At 51.0% G+C, this 23,142-nt stretch overlaps 1 pseudogene; it reads right to left on the bottom strand.

The window, feature by feature from the left end:
• Positions 1–22,619: 22,619 nt before the first annotated feature.
• Positions 22,620–22,736, bottom strand: LOC134967127 (5S ribosomal RNA; annotated as a pseudogene).
• Between the last annotated feature and the right edge of the window lie 406 nt (positions 22,737–23,142).

Here is a 23,142-nt window from a genome sequence, read left to right as displayed (position 1 = left end):
CCACCGAGCCAATGCCCGCCACTGCCTCTGAGCCGATGCCCGCTGCCACCACCAATAGCTTACAAACTCGCCCACCATCAACTGACCCAGCCCTCCGCCACTAATTTGCAACTCAGTCCAAAGCCGCCAATGCCCGCTGCATGCCTGCTCATCATACTTGTGATATATTGTACATTTTTATAGAAAAAAATAATAATCAGTGTTTGGGACTGGGAAGGGAGTGGGAGGAGGACATGAATGCAATTTTGTTGTCCAGGGTTTCCATTAACTTAATGGAGAAGGGTCTGAATGTGTTAAAAATGTAAAAAAAAACTGCGTGAGGTCCCCCCTCCTAAGTATAACCAGCCTCGGGCTCTTTGAGCCGGTCCTGGTTTTTTAAATACTGGGAAAAAATTGGACAGGGGTTCCCCGTATTTAGACAACCAGCATCGGGCTCTTAGTCCGGTCCTTGTTCCAAAAATACGGGGGACAAAAGATGTAGGGGTCCCCCCGTATTTTTAAAACCAGCACCGGGCTCCACTAGCCAGGGACATAATGCCACAGCCGGGGGACACATTTATGTAGGTCCCTGCGGCCGTGGCATTACCCCCCCAACTAGTCACCACTGGCCGGGGTTCCCTGGAGGAGTGGGGACCCCTTAAATCAAGGGGTCACCCCCCCTCCAGGCACCCAAGGGCCAGGGGTGAAGCCCGAGGCTGTCCCCCCCATCCGTGGGCTGTGGATGGGACGCTGATAGCCATGTAAGTAAAAAAAGAATATTGTTTTTTGTTGTGGAACTACAAGGCCCAGAAAGCCTCCCCCGCTTGCTGGTACTTGGAGAACCTCAAGTACCAACATGCAGGGAAATAACGGGCCCGCCGGTACCTGTAGTTCTACAACAGAAAAAATACCCAAATAAAAACACAACTCACACACCGTGACAGTAAAAATTTATTAAAGCACACTGACACACTCACACATACTTACCTATATCCCACGCCGGTCACGTCCACTTGTCCAGTAGAATCCAATAGGGGTACCTGTAAAAATGAGAGACAGATTACTTAACTACATCCCACGCCGATCACGTCCACTTGTCCAGTAGAATCCAATAGGGGTACCTGTAAAAATGAGAGACAGATTACTTACCTACATCCCACGCCGGTCACGTCCACTTGTCCAGTAGAATCCAATAGGGGTACCTGTGAAAATGAGAGAGATTACTTACCTACATCCCACGCCGATCACGTCCACTTGTCCAGTAGAATCCAATAGGGGTACCTGTAAAAATGAGAGACAGATTACTTACCTACATCCCACGCTGGTCACGTCCACTTGTCCAGTAGAATCCAATAGGGGTACCTGTAAAAATGAGAGACAGATTACTTACCTACATCCCACGCCGATCACGTCCACTTGTCCAGTAGAATCCAATAGGGGTACCTGTAAAAATTAAAATGATACTTACAAACTGCAATCCACAGGAGGAGAGAGAGAGAGAGAGAGAGGGAGGGAGGGAGGGAGGGAGGGAGGGAGGGGGGGGGGAGAGACTAACCTGCTGCTGCTGGGGAGACCGGCACACACTGCAGGGCCACGACGGGAGGACGGAGCCGGCGGAGGAGGGGGAGAGCCGCACACCGCCGCTCCTGTCAGCGGCAGCGGAGGAGGATGGGGCGCACACTACAGACACCAATAACCGCCGGGACAATTAACACACACACACAATTAACACACGCACACTGTCCCACACACAATTAACACACACGCACGCACACTGTCCCACACACACAAATAACACACACGCACACTGTCCCACACACACAAATAACACATACTGTCCCACACACACAATTAACAAACACGCACTGTCCCACACACACACACACACACAATTAACACACTCACACTGTCACACACACACACACACACACACACACACACACTTAACACACGCACACTGTCCCACACACACACAATTAACACACACGCACACTGTCCCACACACACACAATTAATACACACGCACACTGTCCCACACACACACAATTAACACACACGCACACTGTCCCACACACACACAATTAACACACACTCAAACTGTCCCACACACACACAATTAACACACTCACACTGTCCCACACACACACACACACACACACACACACACACACACACACACACACACACACACACACACACAATTAACACACTCACACTGTCCCACACATACACAATTAACACACACGCACACTGTCCCACACACACACAATTAACACGCACTCAAAACTGTCCCACACACACAATTAACACACTCACACTGTCACACACACACACACACACACACAATTAACAAACACGCACTGTCCCACACACACAATTAACACACTCACACTGTCACACACACACAATTAACACACACACACTGTCCCACACACACACAATTAACACACGCACATTGTCCCACACACACACACAATTTACACACACTCACACTGTCCCACACACACACAATTAACACACACGCACTGTCCCACACACAACACACACGCACACTGTCCGACACACACAATTAACACACACACACATACAAAATGTCCCGCACCCCCTTCCCGCTCACCTGCACTCACTGCTGTTCAGGGGCCACACGCCCCCCCCCGAGGTCGCGCACGCGCATGCGCGCACCTCCGCGGTCGCGATCGCGTACACAGTCACTTTGCAGGGGGGAGTAGGGGGAGGCTCCTGGCTGCCGCTGCCTGTCTATTGTGACAGGCACAGCAGCCGGGGAGACAGGGAAAGCGCCGCGGGTAGCGCCGGCGGAATCCCTGAAGCATGGGGCGAGTGGGCCGTGCAGGTGCCGGTGGCGCCCCCCTCTGTTGGGGCTGCCATGGCGCCCAGGGCACGTGCCCTGCTCGCCCCGTGCTAGATACGCCTCTGGTGGTGGGCGGCCCCCAGCATGTGAGGGGATGGCCCTGTGGTGGGCGGCCCCCAGCATGTGAGGGGATGGCCCTGTGCCGGGCGGCTCCCAGCATGTGAGGGGATGGCCCTGTGCCGGGCGGCTCCCAGCATGTGAGGGGATGGCCCTGTGCCGGGCGGCCCCCTGCATGTGAGGAGATGGCCCTGTGCCGGGCGGCCCCCTGCATGTGAGGAGATGGCCCTGTGCCGGGCGGCCCCTGCATGTGAGGAGATGCCCCCAGCATGTGAGGAGATGGCCCTGTGCCGGGCGGCTCCCAGCATGTGAGGAGATGGCCCTGTGAGGAGATGGCCCCCAGCATGTGAGGAGATGGCCCTGTGAGGAGATGGCCCCCAGCATGTGAGGAGATGGCCCTGTGAGGAGATGGCCCCCAGCATGTGAGGAGATGGCCCTGTGAGGAGATGGCCCCCAGCATGTGAGGAGATGGCCCTGTGAGGAGATGGCCCCCTGCATGTGAGGAGATGGCCCTGTGCCGGGCGGCCTCCAGCATGTGAGGAGATGGCCCTGTGCCGGGCGGCCCCCTGCATGTGAGGAGATGGCCCTGTGAGGAGATGGCCCTCAGCATGTGAGGAGATGGCCCTGTGCTGGGCGGCCCCCAGCATGTGAGGAGAGGGACGCAGAATTGGTTGCGTATATCTCTGTATAAGGCCCTGAGTTCTTAAGATGGGTACACTGAACGGTGACAGTGAATGACGGATTGGGCATACACACTATAAAATGAACGTGCAGATTGGTCGAAAGTACCGATATCGCACAATATATCGTAGAGAGAGCACCCAGCTTTACACGAGACTACATGTGATGGGAATTATTCATACATGTAGATATTTCACTGATTACAAGGCACACACAATCGTATTGTTTGCAGACAGTTACCCGCCATGACTATGGCCCTAATATGGGAGGATTTTTTTCAGTGCTAGACCTGGAGCAAAGGCAACGGGAAGTCTCTGGTAAGTGTGTGTAAAGAGGGATCTGAGCGCAATGCGCCATTCATCTGTGGTAATGATTTCCACTAAAATATCTTAATGTGCTAAATTTCGCAACTATAGTGATTATGTAGAAAAAGGAGCTACTGAGGCACTTACAGGCCCATTGCAGTGATCTTCTGACAGCAATAAACAGGTGTATCTAGGGGTCCAAGCGCCCCTGGCAAAGTAAGGGACTGCCCCCCCAATATATTTGAAATGGGGACGACCGAAAAAAGCAATTCAAATTACACCAAATAGTAGTGCCCCTTGCTCACATTACACCACACAATAGTGCCCCTTGCTCACATTACACCACACAGTAGTGCCCCTTGCTCACATTACACCACACAGTAGTGCCCCTTACTCACATTACACCACACAGTAGTGCCCCTTGCTCACATTACACCACACAGTAGTGCCCCTTGCTCACATTACACCCACAGTAGTGCCCCTTGCTCACATTACACCACACAGTAGTGCCCCTTGCTCACATTACACCACACAGTAGTGCCCCTTGCTCACATTACACCCCACAGTAGTGCCCCTTGCTCACATTACACCCCACAGTAGTGCTCCTTGCTCATATTACACCACACAGTAGTGCCCCTTGCTCACATTACACCACACAGTAGTGCCCCTTGCTCACATTACACCACACAGTAGTGCCCCTTGCTCACATTACACCACACAGTAGTGCCCCTTGCTCACATTACACCACACAGTAGTGCCCCTTGCTCACATTCCACCACACAGTAGTGCCCCTTGCTCACATTCCACCACACAGTAGTGCCCCTTGCTCACATTACACCACACAGTAGTGCCCCTTGCTCACATTACACCACACAGTAGTGCCCCTTGCTCACATTACACCACACAGTAGTGCCCCTTGCTCACATTACACCCCACAGTAGTGCCCCTTGCTCACATGACACCACACAGTAGTGCCCCTTGCTCACATGACACCGCACAGTAGTGCCCCTTGCTCACATGACACCACACAGTAGTGCCCCTTGCTCACATGACACCACACAATAGTGCCCCTTGCTCACATTACACCACACAGTAGTGCCCCTTGCTCACATTACACCACACAGTAGTGCCCCTTGCTCACATTACACCCCACAGTAGTGTCCATTATTCATGTAACGCCACACAGTAGAACCCCTCAGCCCTCCCTTCCCCATGTGCCCCTGCAGCAGCCTCAGCCGTCAATTCCCCCTGTGACTCTGCAGCAGCCTGGCCTTAGCCCCATCCCCCATTGCTTCTGCAGCAGCCATCCACCCACTGCCATCCCCTCCACATTCCCTGTTCCCCTGCAGCAGCCGTGGATTCTCCTCTTGTATCAGTGGCGGTGGCACCAGGCTCCTGAGTCTACACTCATTCTTTAGCGAGCAGACGTCACGACTTTATTATTCTGACTGCAGAGTGATCCTGGGCCTGTACAGAGCAGGCACGGGGTGGTCGTGGGAGAGGGGACGACAGCAGCAGCCAGCCAGAGTGGGGTCAGAGGCTGAATTAAGAGAGGAGGGTCCTGGGGTACTTAACCCCTGTGCCCCCCTATTAATCTGGCTGCGGATGGGGCAAATCGGGAAGAAGTAGCACAGAGCTGGTGCCTGAGCGGCCGATGTCCGGCAGCGCACTACAGTTAAGCCGCTCTACCATAAATCTGGCCCCTTGCTACCGTTAGAGCTGGGGGCCACTTTGCAAGGAATGTTAAATTTGTTTATTTCTCTAACGTCCTAGTGGATGCTGGGGACTCCGAAAGGACCATGGGGAACAGCGGCTCCGCAGGAGACTGGGCACAAAAGTAAAAAGCTTTAGGACTACCTGGTGTGCACTGGCTCCTCCCCCTATGACCCTCCTCCAAGCCTCAGTTAGATTTTTGTGCCCGAACGAGAAGGGTGCATGCTAGGTAGCTCTCCTGAGCTGCTTAGAGTAAAAGTTTAAATAGGTTTTTTTTTTATTTTCAGTGAGTACTGCTGGCAACAGGCTCACTGCATCGTGGGACTAAGGGGAGAAGAAGCGAACTCACCTGCGTGCAGAGTGGATTGGGCTTCTTGGCTACTGGACATTAGCTCCAGAGGGACGATCACAGGTTCAGCCTGGATGGGTCCCGGAGCCGCGCCGCCGGCCCCCTTACAGAGCCAGAAGAGCGAAGAGGTCCGGAAAAATCGGCGGCAGAAGACGTTCCTGTCTTCAAATAAGGTAGCGCACAGCACCGCAGCTGTGCGCCATTGCTCTCAGCACACTTCACACTCCGGTCACTGAGGGTGCAGGGCGCTGGGGGGGAGCGCCCTGAGACGCAATAAAACACGTTTTCTCTGACGTCCTAGTGGATGCTGGGACTCCGTCAGGACCATGGGGATTAGCGGCTCCGCAGGAGACAGGGCACAAAAATAAAAGCTTTAGGACTAGGTGGTGTGCACTGGCTCCTCCCCCTATGACCCTCCTCCAAGCCTCTGTTAGGTTTTTGTGCCCGTCCGAGCAGGGTGCAATCTAGGTGGCTCTCCTAAAGAGCTGCTTAGAAAAAGTTATTAGGTTTTTTATTTTCAGTGAGTCCTGCTGGCAACAGGCTCACTGCAACGAGGGACTTAGGGGAGAAGAAGTGAACTCACCTGCGTGCAGGATGGATTGGCTTCTTAGGCTACTGGACACCATTAGCTCCAGAGGGATCGAACACAGGCCCAGCCATGGAGTCCGGTCCCGGAGCCGCGCCGCCGACCCCCTTGCAGATGCCGAAAAGTGAAGAGGTCCAGAAACCGGCGGCAGAAGACTTTTCAGTCTTCATGAGGTAGCGAACAGCACTGCAGCTGTGCGCCATTGTTGTCAGCACACTTCACACCAGCGGTCACTGAGGGTGCAGGGCGCTGGGGGGGGGGCGCCCTGGGCAGCAATGATAATACCTTGTTCTGGCTAAAAATACATCACATATAGCCCCTGGGGCTATATGGATGTATTTAACCCCTGCCAGGTCTCACAAACACCGGGAGAAGAGCCCGCCGAAATAGGGGGCGGGGCCTATCTCCTCAGCACACAGCGCCATTTTCCTGCACAGCTCCGCTGCGAGGAAGGCTCCCAGGACTCTCCCCTGCACTGCACTACAGAAACAGGGTAAAAAAACAGAGAGGGGGGGCACTTTTTTGGCGATATTGATATATTAAGCTGCTATAAAGGAAACAACACTTCTGTAGGGTTGTTCCTATATATTTATAGCGCTTGGGTGTGTGCTGGCAAACTCTCCCTCTGTCTCCCCAAAGGGCTAGTGGGGTCCTGTCTTCGATAAGAGCATTCCCTGTGTGTCTGCTGTGTGTCGGTACGTGTGTGTCGACATGTATGAGGACGATGTTGGTGTGGAGGCGGAGCAATTGCCGGTAATGGTGATGTCACCCCCTAGGGAGTCGACACCGGAATGGATGGCTTTGTTTATGGAATTACGTGATAATGTCAGCACGTTACAAAAATCAGTTGACGACATGAGACGGCCGGCAAACCAGTTAGTACCTGTCCAGGCGTCTCAGACACCGTCAGGGGCTGTAAAACGCCCTTTACCTCAGTCGGTCGACACAGACCCAGACACGGACACCGAATCTAGTGTCGACGGTGAAGAAACAAACGTATTTTCCAGTAGGGCCACACGTTATATGATCACGGCAATGAAGGAGGCTTTGCATATCTCTGATACTGCAAGTACCACAAAAAGGGGTATTATGTGGGGTCTGAAAAAACTACCTGTAGTTTTTCCTGAATCAGAGGAATTGAATGAAGTGTGTGATGAAGCGTGGGTTAACCCCGATAGAAAACTGCTAATTTCAAAGAAGTTATTGGCATTATATCCTTTCCCGCCAGAGGTTAGGGCGCGCTGGGAAACACCCCCTAGGGTGGATAAGGCACTCACACGCTTATCAAAACAAGTGGCGTTACCGTCTCCTGAAACGGCCGCCCTCAAGGATCCAGCTGATAGGAGGCTGGAAACTACCCTGAAAAGTATATACACTCATACTGGTGTTATACTGCGACCAGCCATCGCCTCAGCATGGATGTGCAGTGCTGGGGTGGTTTGGTCGGATTCCCTGACTGAAAATATTGATACCCTGGATAGGGACAGTATTTTATTGACTATAGAGCAATTAAAGGATGCTTTTCTTTATATGCGAGATGCTCAGAGGGATATTTGCACTCTGGCATCGAGAGTAAGTGCGATGTCCATATCTGCCAGAAGAAGTTTATGGACGCGACAGTGGTCAGGTGATGCGGATTCCAAACGGCATATGGAAGTATTGCCGTATAAAGGGGAGGAATTATTTGGGGTCGGTCTATCGGATTTGGTGGCCACGGCAACAGCCGGGAAATCCACCTTTTTACCTCAGGTCCCCTCCCAACAGAAAAAGACACCGTCTTTTCAGCCGCAGTCCTTTCGTTCCTATAAGAACAAGCGGGCAAAAGGACAGTCATATCTGCCCCGAGGCAAAGGAAAGGGTAAGAGAGTGCACCAAGCAGCTCCCTCCCAGGAGCAGAAGCCCTCCCCGGCTTCTGCAAAGCCCTCAGCATGACGTTGGGGCTTTACAAGCGGACTCAGGGGCGGTGGGGGGTCGACTCAAGAATTTCAGCGCACAGTGGGCTCACTCACAGGTGGACCCCTGGATCCTGCAGGTAGTATCTCAGGGTTACAGGTTGGAATTCGAGAAGTCTCCCCCTCGCCGGTTCCTAAAGTCTGCTCTGCCAACGTCTCCCTCAGACAGGGCGACGGTATTGGAAGCCATTCACAAGCTGTATTCTCAGCAGGTGATAGTCAAGGTACCCCTCCTACAACAGGGAAAGGGGTATTATTCCACACTATTTGTGGTACCGAAGCCGGACGGCTCGGTAAGACCTATTCTAAATCTGAAATCTTTGAACCTGTACATACAAAAATTCAAGTTCAAGATGGAGTCACTCAGAGCAGTGATAGCGAATCTGGAAGAAGGGGACTTTATGGTGTCCCTGGACATCAAGGATGCTTACCTGCATGTCCCAATTTGCCCTTCACATCAAGGGTACCTCAGGTTCGTGGTGCAAAACTGTCATTATCAGTTTCAGACGCTGCCGTTTGGATTGTCCACGGCACCTCGGGTCTTTACCAAGGTAATGGCCGAAATGATGTCTCTTCTGCGAAGAAAAGGCGTATTAATTATCCCTTACTTGGACGATCTCCTGATAAGGGCAAGGTCCAGAGAACAGCTGGAGGACGTAGTAGCACTAACCCAAGTAGTGCTGCAACAGCACGGGTGGATTCTGAATTTTCCAAAATCTCAATTGACCCCGACGACACGTCTGCTGTTCCTGGGAATGATTCTGGACACGGTTCAGAAAAAGGTGTTTCTTCCGGAGGAGAAAGCCAGGGAGTTATCCGAACTTGTCAGGAACCTCCTAAAACCAGGAAAAGTGTCTGTGCATCAATGCACAAGAGTCCTGGGAAAAATGGTGGCTTCTTACGAAGCGATTCCATTCGGCAGATTCCACGCACGAACTTTTCAGTGGGATCTGCTGGACAAATGGTCCGGATCGCATCTGCAGATGCATCAGCGGATAACTTTGTCTCCACGGACAAGGGTGTCTCTTCTGTGGTGGTTGCAGAGTGCTCATCTGTTAGAGGGCCGCAGATTCGGCATACAGGACTGGGTCCTGGTGACCACGGATGCCAGTCTGAGAGGCTGGGGAGCGGTCACACAGGGAAGAAACTTCCAGGGAGTGTGGTCAAGCCTGGAGATGTCTCTTCACATAAATATACTGGAGCTAAGAGCGATTTACAATGCTCTAAGCCTGGCAAAACCCCTGCTTCAGGGTCAGCCGGTGTTGATCCAGTCGGACAACATCACGGCAGTCGCCCACGTAAACAGACAGGGCGGCACAAGAAGCAGGAGGGCAATGGCAGAAGCTGCAAGGATTCTTCGCTGGGCGGAAGATCATGTGATAGCACTGTCAGCAGTGTTCATTCCGGGAGTGGACAACTGGGAAGCGGACTTCCTCAGCAGACACGATCTACACCCGGGAGAGTGGGGACTTCATCCAGAAGTCTTCCACATGATTGTGAACCGTTGGGAAAAACCAAAGGTGGATATGATGGCGTCCCGCCTCAACAAAAAACTGGACAGGTATTGCGCCAGGTCAAGAGACCCTCAGGCAATAGCTGTAGACGCTCTGGTAACACCGTGGGTGTTCCAGTCAGTGTATGTGTTTCCTCCTCTGCCTCTCATACCAAAAGTACTGAGAATTATACGGCAAAGGGGAGTAAGAACGATACTCGTGGCTCCGGATAGGCCAAGAAGAACTTGGTACCCGGAACTTCAGGAGATGCTCACGGAAGATCCGTGGCCTCTACCTCTAAGACGGGACCTGCTTCAGCAGGGACCGTGTCTATTCCAAGACTTACCGCGGCTGCGTTTGACGGCATGGCGGTTGAACGCCGAATTCTAAGGGAAAAAGGCATTCCGGAAGAGGTCATCCCTACCCTGGTAAAAGCCAGGAAGGAGGTGACTGCACAACATTATCACCGCATTTGGAGAAAATATGTTGCGTGGTGTGAGGCCAGGAAGGCCCCGACGGAGGAATTTCAACTGGGTCGATTCCTACATTTCCTGCAAACAGGATTGTCTATGGGCCTCAAATTAGGGTCCATTAAGGTTCAAATTTCGGCCCTGTCGATTTTCTTCCAGAAAGAATTGGCTTCAGTTCCTGAAGTCCAGACTTTTGTAAAAGGAGCACTACATATACAGCCCCCGGTTGTGCCCCCAGTGGCTCCGTGGGATCTTAATGTAGTTTTGGATTTTCTCAAATCCCATTGGTTTGAGCCACTCAAATCGGTGGATTTGAAATATTTTACATGGAAAGTAACCATGCTACTGGCCCTGGCTTCAGCCAGGAGAGTGTCAGAATTGGCGGCTTTATCGTATAAAAGCCCATATCTGATTTTCCATTCGGACAGGGCAGAACTGCGGACGCGTCCTCAGTTTCTGCCTAAGGTGGTTTCAGCGTTTCACCTGAACCAGCCTATTGTGGTGCCTGCGGCTACTAGCGATTTGGAGGATTCCAAGTTGCTGGACGTTGTCAGGGCATTGAAAATATATATATCAAGGACGGCTGGAGTCAGAAAATCTGACTCGCTGTTTATACTGTATGCACCCAACAAGCTGGGTGCTCCTGCTTCTAAGCAGACGATTGCTCGTTGGATTTGTAGCACAATTCAACTTGCACATTCTGTGGCAGGCCTGCCACAGCCTAAATCTATCAAGGCCCATTCCACAAGGAAGGTGGGCTCATCTTGGGCGGCTGCCCGAGGGGTCTCGGCATTACAACTCTGCCGAGCAGCTACGTGGTCGGGGGAGAACACGTTTGTAAAATTCTACAAATTTGATACCCTGGCTAAAGAGGACCTGGAGTTCTCTCATTCGATGCTGCAGAGTCATCCGCACTCTCCCGCCCGTTTGGGAGCTTTGGTATAATCCCCATGGTCCTGACGGAGTCCCAGCATCCACTAGGACGTCAGAGAAAATAAGATTTTACTTACCGATAAATCTATTTCTCGTAGTCCGTAGTGGATGCTGGGCGCCCATCCCAAGTGCGGATTGTCTGCAATACTTGTACATAGTTATTGTTACAAAAAAATCGGGTTGTTATTGTTGTGAGCCGTCTGTTCAGAGGCTCCTACGTTTGTCATACTGTTAACTGGGTTCAGATCACAGGTTGTACGGTGTGATTGGTGTGGCTGGTATGAGTCTTACCCGGGATTCAAAATCCTTCCTTATTGTGTACGCTCGTCCGGGCACAGTATCCTAACTGAGGCTTGGAGGAGGGTCATAGGGGGAGGAGCCAGTGCACACCACCTAGTCCTAAAGCTTTTATTTTTGTGCCCTGTCTCCTGCGGAGCCGCTAATCCCCATGGTCCTGACGGAGTCCCAGCATCCACTACGGACTACGAGAAATAGATTTATCGGTAAGTAAAATCTTATTTTAAACCTTATATGGCTAAAGAAATGCATCACATATAGCTCCTGGGCTATATGGATGCATTTAACCCCTGCCAGTTTTCCTAAAAAAAGCGGGAGAAAAGGCCGCCGTGAAGGGGGCGGAGCCTATCTCCTCAGCACACAAGCGCCATTTTCCCTCACAGCTCCGCTGGAAGGACGGCTCCCTGACTCTCCCCTGCAGTCCTGCTACAGAAACAGGGTAAAACAAGAGAGGGGGGGCACTATTTGGCAGTTAATATAAATACAGCAGCTATAAAAGGGAGAAACACTTATATAAGGTTATCCCTTTACAGATATAGCGCTCTGGTGTGTGCTGGCAAACTCTCCCTCTGTCTCCCCAAAGGGCTCGTGGGGTCCTGTCCTCTATCAGAGCATTCCCTGTGTGTGTGCTGGGTGTCGGTACGATTGTGTCGACATGTATGAGGAGGAAAATGATGTGGAAGCGGAGCAATTGCCTGTTTTAGTGATGTCACCCCCTAGGGAGTCGACACCTGACTGGATGGTCGTATTTAAGGAATTACGTGACAATGTCAGCACTTTGCAAAAAACTGTTGACGACATGAGACAGCCGGCAAATCAGTTAGTGCCTGTCCAGGCGTCTCAAACACCGTCAGGGGCTCTAAAGCGCCCGTTACCTCAGATGGTCGACACAGACCCAGACACGGATACTGACTCCAGTGTCGACGGTGAGGAGACAAACGTAATGTCCAGTAGGGCCACACGTTACATGATCACGGCAATGAAGGAGGCGTTGAACATTTCTGACACTACAAGTACCACAAAAAAGGGTATTATGTGGGGTGTGAAAAAACTACCCGTAGTTTTTCCTGAATCAGATGAATTGAATGAGGTGTGTGATAAAGCGTGGGTTTCCCCCGATAAAAAACTGCTGATTTCTAATAAATTATTGGCACTATACCCCTTCCCGCCAGAGGTTAGGGCGCGTTGGGAAACACCCCCTAGGGTAGATAAGGCGCTCACACGCTTATCAAAACAAGTGGCGTTACCGTCCCCTGATACGGCCGCCCTCAAGGAACCAGCTGATAGAAGGCTGGAAAATATCCTAAAAGGTATATACACACATACTGGTGTTATACTGCGACCAGCAATCGCCTCAGCCTGGATGTGCAGCGCTGGAGTGGCTTGGTCGGATTCCCTGACTGAAAATATTGATACCCTGGATAGGGACAGTATATTATTGACTATAGAGCATTTAAAGGATGCATTACTATATATGCGAGATGCACAGAGGGATATTTGCACCCTGGCATCAAGAGTAAGTGCGATGTCCATTTCTGCCAGAAGAGGGTTATGGACGCGACAGTGGTCAGGTGATGCGGATTCCAAACGACATATGGAAGTATTGCCGTATAAAGGGGAGGAGTTATTTGGGGGCGGTCTATCTGACCTGGTGGCCACGGCAACAGCTGGAAAATCCACCTTTTTACCCCAGGTCACCTCTCAGCAGAAAAAGACACCGTCTTTTCAAACTCAGTCCTTTCGTCCCCATAAGGGCAAGCGGGCAAAAGGCCACTCATTTCTGCCCCGGGGCAGAGGAAGGGGAAAAAGACTGCACCAGGCAGCCTCTTCCCAGGAGCAGAAGCCCTCCCCCGCTTCTGCCAAGTCTTCAGCATGACGCTGGGGCTTTACAAGCGGACTCAGGCACGGTGGGGGCCCGTCTCAAAAATTTCAACGCGCAGTGGGCTCACTCGCAAGTGGACCCCTGGATCCTGCAGGTAGTATCACAGGGGTACAAATTGGAATTCGAGACGTCTCCCCCTCGCCGGTTCCTGAAGTCTGCTCTACCAACGTCTCCCTCCGACAGGGAGGCAGTATTGGAAGCTATTCACAAGCTGTATTCCCAGCAGGTGATAATCAAGGTACCCCTCCTACAACAGGGAAAGGGGTATTATTCCACGCTGTTTGTGGTACCGAAACCGGACGGCTCGGTGAGACCAATTTTAAATCTAAAATCCTTGAACACTTACATAAAAAGGTTCAAATTCAAGATGGAGTCACTCAGAGCAGTGATAGCGAACCTGGAAGAAGGGGACTATATGGTATCTCTGGACATCAAAGATGCTTATCTCCATGTCCCAATCTACCCTTCTCACCAAGGGTACCTCAGGTTTGTGGTACAAAACTGTCATTATCAGTTTCAGACGCTGCCGTTTGGATTGTCCACGGCACCCCGGGTCTTTACCAAGGTAATGGCCGAAATGATGATTCTTCTTCGAAGAAAAGGCGTCTTAATTATCCCTTACTTGGACGATCTCCTGATAAGGGCAAGGTCCAGGGAACAGTTAGAGGTCGGAGTAGCACTATCTCAGGTAGTGCTACGTCAGCACGGGTGGATTCTAAATATTCCAAAATCGCAGCTGTTTCCAACAACACGTCTACTGTTCCTAGGGATGATTCTGGACACAGTCCAGAAAAAGGTGTTTCTCCCGGAGGAGAAGGCCAGGGAGTTATCCGAGCTAGTCAGGAACCTCCTAAAACCAGGACAAGTGTCAGTGCATCAATGCACAAGGGTCCTGGGAAAGATGGTGGCTTCTTACGAAGCGATTCCATTCGGAAGATTCCACGCAAGAACTTTTCAGTGGGATCTGCTGGACAAGTGGTCCGGATCGCATCTTCAGATGCATCAGCGGATAACCCTATCTCCAAGGACAAAGGTGTCTCTCCTGTGGTGGTTACAGAGTGCTCATCTCCTAGAGGGCCGCAGATTCGGCATTCAGGATTGGGTCCTGGTGACCACGGATGCCAGCCTGAGAGGCTGGGGAGCAGTCACACAGGGAAAAAATTTCCAGGGCTTGTGGTCAAGCATGGAAACGTCACTTCACATAAATATCCTGGAACTAAGGGCCATTTACAATGCCCTAAGTCAGGCAAGGCCTCTGCTTCAGGGTCAGCCGGTGTTGATCCAGTCGGACAACATCACGGCAGTCGCCCACGTAAACAGACAGGGCGGCACAAGAAGCAGGAGGGCAATGACGGAAGTTGAAAGGATTCTTCGCTGGGCGGAAAATCATGTGATAGCACTGTCAGCAGTGTTCATTCCGGGAGTGGACAACTGGGAAGCAGACTTCCTCAGCAGACACGATCTTCACCCGGGGGAGTGGGGACTTCACCCAGAAGTCTTCCACATGATTGTGAACCGTTGGGAAAAACCAAAGGTGGACATGATGGCGTCCCGCCTCAACAAAAAACTGGACAGATATTGCGCCAGGTCAAGGGACCCTCAGGCAATAGCTGTGGACGCTCTGGTAACACCGTGGGTGTACCAGTCAGTATATGTGTTCCCTCCTCTGCCTCTCATACCCAAGGTACTGAGAATCATAAGAAGGAGAGGTGTAAAGACTATACTCGTGGCTCCGGATTGGCCAAGAAGGACTTGGTACCCGGAAATTCAAGAGATGCTCACGGAAGACCCGTGGCCTCTACCTCTAAGAAAGGACCTGCTCCAGCAGGGACCATGTCTGTTCCAAGACTTACCGCGGCTGCGTTTGACGGCATGGCGGTTGAACGCCGGATCCTGAAGGAAAAAGGCATTCCGGATGAAGTTATCCCTACCCTGATCAAAGCCAGGAAGGATGTAACTGTGCAACATTATCACCGTATTTGGCGTAAATATGTTGCGTGGTGTGAGGCCAGGAAGGCCCCTACAGAGGAATTTCAACTGGGTCGATTCCTGCATTTCCTGCAAACAGGACTGTCTATGGGCCTCAAATTAGGGTCTATTAAGGTTCAAATTTCGGCCCTGCCAATATTCTTCCAAAAAGAACTAGCTTCAGTTCCTGAAGTTCAGACGTTTGTCAAGGGGGTACTGCATATACAGCCTCCTTTTGTGCCTCCAGTGGCACCTTGGGATCTCAATGTAGTTTTGGGATTCCTAAAATCACATTGGTTTGAACCACTCACCACTGTGGACTTAAAATATCTCACATGGAAAGTGGTAATGCTGTTGGCCCTGGCTTCAGCCAGGCGTGTCTCAGAATTGGCGGCTTTATCCTATAAAAGCCCTTACCTGATTTTTCATACGGACAGGGCAGAATTGAGGACTCGTCCTCAATTTCTCCCTAAGGTGGTTTCAGCATTTCACTTAAACCAGCCTATTGTGGTGCCTGCGGCTACTAGGGACTTGGAGGATTCCAAGTTGCTGGACGTAGTCAGGGCCCTGAAAATATATGTTTCCAGGACGGCTGGAGTCAGAAAATCTGACTCGCTGTTTATCCTGTATGCACCCAACAAGCTGGGTGCCCCTGCTTCTAAGCAGACGATTGCTCGTTGGATTTGTAGTACAATTCAGCTTGCACATTCTGTGGCAGGCCTGCCACAGCCAAAATCTGTAAAAGCCCATTCCACACGGAAAGTGGGCTCATCTTGGGCGGCTGCCCGAGGGGTCTCGGCTTTACAACTTTGCCGAGCAGCTACTTGGTCAGGGGCAAATACATTTGCAAAATTCTACAAATTTGATACCCTGGCTGAGGAGGACCTGGAGTTCTCTCATTCGGTGCTGCAGAGTCATCCGCACTCTCCCGCCCGTTTGGGAGCTTTGGTATAATCCCCATGGTCCTTTCGGAGTCCCCAGCATCCACTAGGACGTTAGAGAAAATAAGAATTTACTTACCGATAATTCTATTTCTCATAGTCCGTAGTGGATGCTGGGCGCCCATCCCAAGTGCGGATTGTCTGCAATACTTGTACATAGTTATTGTTACAAAAATCGGGTTATTATTGTTGTGAGCCATCTTTTCAGAGGCTCCTCTGTTATCATGCTGTTAACTGGGTTCAAATCACAAGTTGTACGGTGTGATTGGTGCAGTGCCGGTGCAAGGCTTCTCGGCACCCTAGGCAAAACCTCTGCCTGCTGCCCTCCCTACCCCCACACCCACCCACCCCTCAGGAAAAACTGTGGCAGTGGCTTCTTAGAAGTTCCACAGCTGTCAAAAAGAGACCGTCCCCTAAAAAAAAAAATATATATTTAAAAAATAAATAAATAAAAAAAAAGACACTGACACAAATTCCGCTGACACAAACACACTGACACAGATACACTACCACTACTTACTGACACAGACATCACTTGTTGGCAAATACATACTTACTGACAGACACCCCCTAAATGACAGACACTAGTTACTGGCAGATACCTCTTACTGACACAGATGCCCCTGACTGACAAATACCCCTGGCAGACACCAGTTATTGGCATATACATACCCAGACATACCTTACTGACACAAATTTACTGACACAGATACTTACTGACATATACCCTTTACTGACACACACACTACTTACAGACATACAGTGCACCCCTTACTGATACCACTTACTGGCATGTACATAGACACCCCTTGCTGACAAAGATACAACTTACCGACACACACTACACAGACACCACTTACCGACACAAACACTTACTGACACACACAAACACACTACTTACTGACACACACACACACACACACACACCCACACACACACACACACACACCACTTACTGACACAAATGCACATACTACACAGACACCACTTACTGACACACACAAAAACACTACTTACTGACGTAAATGCACACAGACACCACTTACTGACGCAAACACACACACACACACACACACACACACACACACACACACACACACACACACACCACTTACTGACACAAATGCACATAGACAACACTTAGTCACACACACACACACACACACACACACACACACACACACACACACACACACACACACACACACACACACACACACTCACACACCCTATATAGATACCACTTACTGACAAGAATGCAGATACCAGCTACTGACACACAAACACCACTTACTTACACAAACACACTAAACAGACACCACTTACTAACACAAGGTGAGACGGTAACCCCTCGGCTGTGCGCCGCTTCACGCAGATGTCAGCTCGCTTTGCCATCCACGGACCCGGCTGTTATCTTCTCAGTGCTGCCTCCTCTTCCATGCCCAGGTGTTGGTCCTACTGGCAAGCGGGGGCCGGGTTCTCTGGGACACCCAGTGCCAGATTAAGGTCCTCATGGTCCTGGAGCTGAAATCTATGAAGGGCCTATTGTGTGCCACCGCAAGGGGTGTGACCAGCATGGTGGGGGTGTGGCCACTGGTATGGGGGTGTGAACAGCGCTGTATATATTTGTGTGTGTGTGTATGTGTGTGTGTATGTATGTGTGTATGTATGTGTGTATGTATGTATGTATGTATGTATGTATGTATGTGTGTGTGTGTGTGTGTGTTTGAAACAGAAAAATCTCAGTGCTTTACTTATTATATTACAATAGTTATTTAATTAAAAGGGAAGGAAAAAGGGGGAAGAACAGTGGAAGATGGGAGGAAGACAGGAGGAAGAACAGGGTCTAAATGGGAGGAAGACGGGAGAGAGACAGGGAGAAGAATAGGGGCTAGATGGGAGTAAGTAAGACGGGAGGGATACAGGGGGAAGAACAGTAGGAGATCGGAGAGAGAAGGTAAGATGGCAGGAAGAAGGGAGAGATACAGGTGGGAGAACAGGGGAAGATGGGAGGCACAAGGGGGATGGAAGGAAGATCAGGTGCTAGAAGGGAGGAAAACAGCAGGAGATATGGGGAAGAACAATGGAAGATGGGAGGAAGATAGGGGGAAAAACAGTCTGGTGTTCTGGTGAGGAAGTGGGGGATCAGCCTGGTGACAGGGGAGGAGGGGTATTAGCTTGGTGACAAGGGGATGAGGGGGGATTAGGCGGGTGAGGGAGGGAGGGGGAGGGGGGGATTAGCCGGGTGAGGGAGGGAGGGGGAGGGATTAGGCGGGTGAGGGAGGGAAGAGGGGGGATTAGCCGGGTGAGGGAGGGAGGGGGAGGGATTAGCCGGGTGAGGGAGGGAGGGGGGGGGGATTAGCCGGGTGAGGGAGGGAGGGGGGGGGGGATTAGCCGGGTGAGGGAGGGAGGGGTGGGGGGATTAGCCGGGTGAGGGAGGGAGGGGTGGGGGGATTAGCTGGGTGAAGGAGGGGGGGGGGGGTGAGGGAAGGAGGGAGGGGGGGGATGAGGGAGGGAGGGGGGGGATGAGGGAGGGGGGGATTAGCCGGGTGAGGGAGGGAGGGGGGGGATTAGTCGGGTGAGGGAGGGAGGGGGGGGATTAGTCGGGTGAGGGAGGGAGGGGGGGGATTAACCGGGTGAGGGAGGGAGGGGGGAATTAGCCTGGGGAGGGGAGGGTGTTAACCTGGTGACAGGGGGAGGACGAGTGATATGTCTGTAGGGCAGTTAGCCTGAACAGTGGGAGGAGGGGGGGTTATGCTGGTGAGGGGGGGGGGGGTTTAGCCTAGTGACAGGGGGAGGAGGGGGGATTAAGCTGGTGAGAGGGGTTAATCTGGTGAGGAGGGGTGATTACTTTGGTGAGGGGGGTGGGTCAGCCTGGTGACAGGGGGGGAGGGGGATTAGTTTGCTGAGGGAGTTAGCCTGGTGACAGGGAGAGGAGGGGAGGGGAGGTTAGGCTGGTGAGGGAGGGGGGCAGGGGGATTAGCCAGGTAACAGGGGCAGGAGGTGTGATCAGTCTGGAGGGTGGGTTAACCTGGTGACAGGGGGGGTGGAGGAGATTAGCCTTGTAACAGGGTGAGGTATGGGGGATTAACCTGGTAACAGTGGGAGCCAATCGCTGCACAGCTGCGGGCCACCCGGCGTCTAGAGGGAGCCGCTGCTGAGACAGGAGCCCTGCGGGAGCCGAGTGCCGACAAGGCCGGGGACGCAGCTTGGCCTTCCAGATAGGCTAGGGGCGTGGCCCAGGCTGTCCGACGCCCCTCTCACTGTCGCGGAAGCGGAGAACAAGATGCAGGAGAGCGGGCGGGTAACACTTTGTGAACACAATTACGGGGGAGCCCAATCGCAGAGAGGGGGGGGTGGGGAACGGCCAACATGACGTGGGAGCCAATCGCGGGGGGGGGGGGGGGAGCTACCAGCTGTTAATTTATTCAGTGTGTGGTGCCGCCCTCCAGTGGTCGCCGCCCCTAGGCAGCTGCCTAAAGCTGCCTAGTGGTAGCGCCGGCCCTGGATTGGTGTGGCTGGTATGAGTCTTACCCGGGATTCAAAATCCTTCCTTATTGTGTACGCTCGTCCGGGCACAGTATCCTAACTGAGGCTTGGAGGAGGGTCATAGGGGGAGGAGCCAGTGCACACCAGGTAGTCCTAAAGCTTTTTACTTTTGTGCCCAGTCTCCTGCGGAGCCGCTGTTCCCCATGGTCCTTTCGGAGTCCCCAGCATCCACTACGGACTATGAGAAATAGAATTATCGGTAAGTAAATTCTTATTTTTTTTATGTAAAAACATTTCCAGTGCTCTGCGTTGCCTGTTCAGTGCTCTCAGTGGCATGTTGTGCAGGGCCGTAACTAGGGGGGGGGCCTAAGGGGGCATGCGCCCCGGGTGCAGGATTTGAGTGGGCGCCAAGGAGTTACAGAGGAGCAGGGTTTTTTGTTTGTTTTTTTACTGACAGTGCTGTGCTGCTCTAGTGAGACAGCTCCCAGGGCAATGTATCTGACCCACCTGTCTGCCCGCCGCTTGCTCCCAACGCTGTGCGGGTGAGCTCCAGTACCTGGGATCTCTCCTACGTCGGCTACTGTCTTAAACTCTCTTCTTTGCCATGCAGTGATGCGACTAGCGTGCGGTGCACCGTACAAGCTATAGAAGTGAACTGTGCTCCCAGTTAGCAGTATCAACCTCCGCTTTGCCTCCCAGATGGGGGGATTTGGTGTAGCTTATAAGGTGGTGTAGTGCAGTGTAGTAATGTATTGCAGTATATAGGGGCATGTAGTGCACCAATGTGGTATAGCATATAAGGGGATGTAGCGTAGTGATGTAATGTGGCATATAGTGTATGTAGTGCAGTGCATAGGGGCATGTAGTGTAGCGATGTAGTTCAGCGTGTAGGGGATGTAGTATAGTGATGTAGTGCAGTGGATAGGAGAATGTAGTGCATTGATGGAGTGTTATGATTAGTGATGAGCGGGTTCGGTTCCTCGGAAACCGAACCCCAACCGAAAACCAATTAACACCCACGAACTCAACCGATACCTTTACACGGGTCCAAGGCATACTCGGATCTCCGTATGGCTCGGTTAACCCGAGCGCGCCCCGAACGTCATCATCCCGCTGTCGGATTTTCGCGAGATTCGGATTCTATATAAGCAGCCGCGTGTCGCCGCCATTTTCACTCGTGCTTTGGAAATGTTAGGGAGAGGACGTGGCTGGCGTCCTCTCCGTTTATTGTTGAACTTGATTGATTGTGCTTTATTGCTTAATTGTGGGGAGGACTGGAGAGCAGCTGTATAATATAGGAGGAGTACAGTGCAGAGTTTTGCTGATCAGTGACCACCAGTTTTATCCGTTCTCTGCCTGAAAAAAACGCTCCTTATCTGTGCTCAGTGTGCTGCATATATCTGTGCTCAGTGCTCACACTGCTATATTGTGGGGACTGGGGAGCAGCTGTATTATAGGAGGAGTACAGTGCAGAGTTTTGCTGACAGTGACCACCAGTATACGTTGTCTGCCTGAAAAACACTCCATATCTGTGCTCAGTGTGCTGCATATATCTGTGCTCACACTGCTTTATTGTGGGGACTGGGGACCAGCAGTATATATATAGGAGGAGTACAGTGCAGAGTTTTGCTGACCAGTGACCACCAGTATACGTTGTCTGCCTGAAAAACACTCCATATCTGTGCTGCATTGTAGTATATAGTAGGAGTACAGTGCATAATTTTGCTGACCACCAGTATATAATATATAGCAGTACGGTACAGAAGGCCACTGCTCTACCTACCTCTGTGTCGTCAAGTATACTATCCATCCATACCTGTGGTGCATTTCAGTTTTGCACAGTTTGCTGACCACCAGTATATAATATATATAGCAGTACGGTACAGTAGGACACTGCTGTACCTACCTCTGTGTCGTCAAGTATACTATCCATCCATAACAAAACACAGGGCGATCAGGCACAGGTCACATGGGGTATGATGATATTGATATTAATGAAAAAAAACAAAAATGGACAATAAATTACCCTAATAAGGGGTAGGAGAGGAATATAAACCAAATTCTCCTATTGTATGCTGTCCGGGTTGGTGGTGCGCCCAGAGCCAGAAAGCACACAGACTAGCTATGGAGAGAAATAAAGCTCTTGTGTGGGCGCACTCTTGTACTAATGTAAATAAATTTACAGAGTTATAGGGTAGAAAATGTAAAACATAACTTTTATTCATAATAATATAAACCATAGTTGCCCATCCAAAAGATCCATAGAAAAATAATTTTGAAAAACTGTTAAAATGTTCTGGTCTCTTTATTTCAAAGAATATTTGGAAAGGTTGTAGACACTGAATTGTCATACCCCCATTTCCCCGACCAGTACAGAATTTCTGTATTAATGGAACCGAGGGGTAGTAGGTCAAGATATTATAGGAATATCCAATTATGATCACTCAGTTTGAGCTAAATAGTGATCCATGGTCCACCAAATAATAATCACACACCTGAATTATGAACAAAATACCGTATTTACGGACAAGAATAGAGGCACTGAAATGCAAATAGCATGGAATGACTGGATAGGGTAGTAAGGAGTACTTGATAGAATAAGTGGTGATACTACTGTTGGTGTCTCTTCTCACACAGAGAGGGAAATTAATTCCAGCTCTACAACACCAGGTATTCCCAGGTAGTCTCCTCTCCTGGTACTAACCCAGTCCAACGTTGTTTAGCTTCCAGATCAGACGAGATCGGGCGCTGGCAGCGTGGTATGTAGTAGAGGATTATGTGATCTGTACACCAATGAGAGTGCACCTATATAAGAAATTATAAGTAAAGGATAATGGAAATAAATTATAGAGAAGAAGAGGTGAATAAGTAAAGTGGGTGAAAATATGTGGATCTGCTTTCAACGTTAGGCACGGTCCTACAGTACTCCCAAAAGTAGCACTGTGCTCTGTGGATCGTGGATGAGAGTCCACGAAAACCTGTGTGGCAGAGTGATTGCCAAAGATTAAATAGAACAGACTGGCTGTGATTTCTGATGGTGTGACGAACTCACAGAGATGCTACAGATCATATGAAACACCAATGTCCTACCCCAATTGGGGTTAGGGCTGTGAAGCTGTATCTAGCGAAGTTTTTTTCTCTGCAGAAAAGATTTTGTTCAGGAAAAAAGACCTCAATT

This window comes from Pseudophryne corroboree, chromosome 10, assembly GCF_028390025.1.
Source record: "Pseudophryne corroboree isolate aPseCor3 chromosome 10, aPseCor3.hap2, whole genome shotgun sequence".
NCBI classification, from domain to species: domain Eukaryota; kingdom Metazoa; phylum Chordata; class Amphibia; order Anura; family Myobatrachidae; genus Pseudophryne; species Pseudophryne corroboree.
Note: the sequence above shows the minus strand (reverse complement) of the source record. Positions and strands in the feature narration are given on the sequence as shown.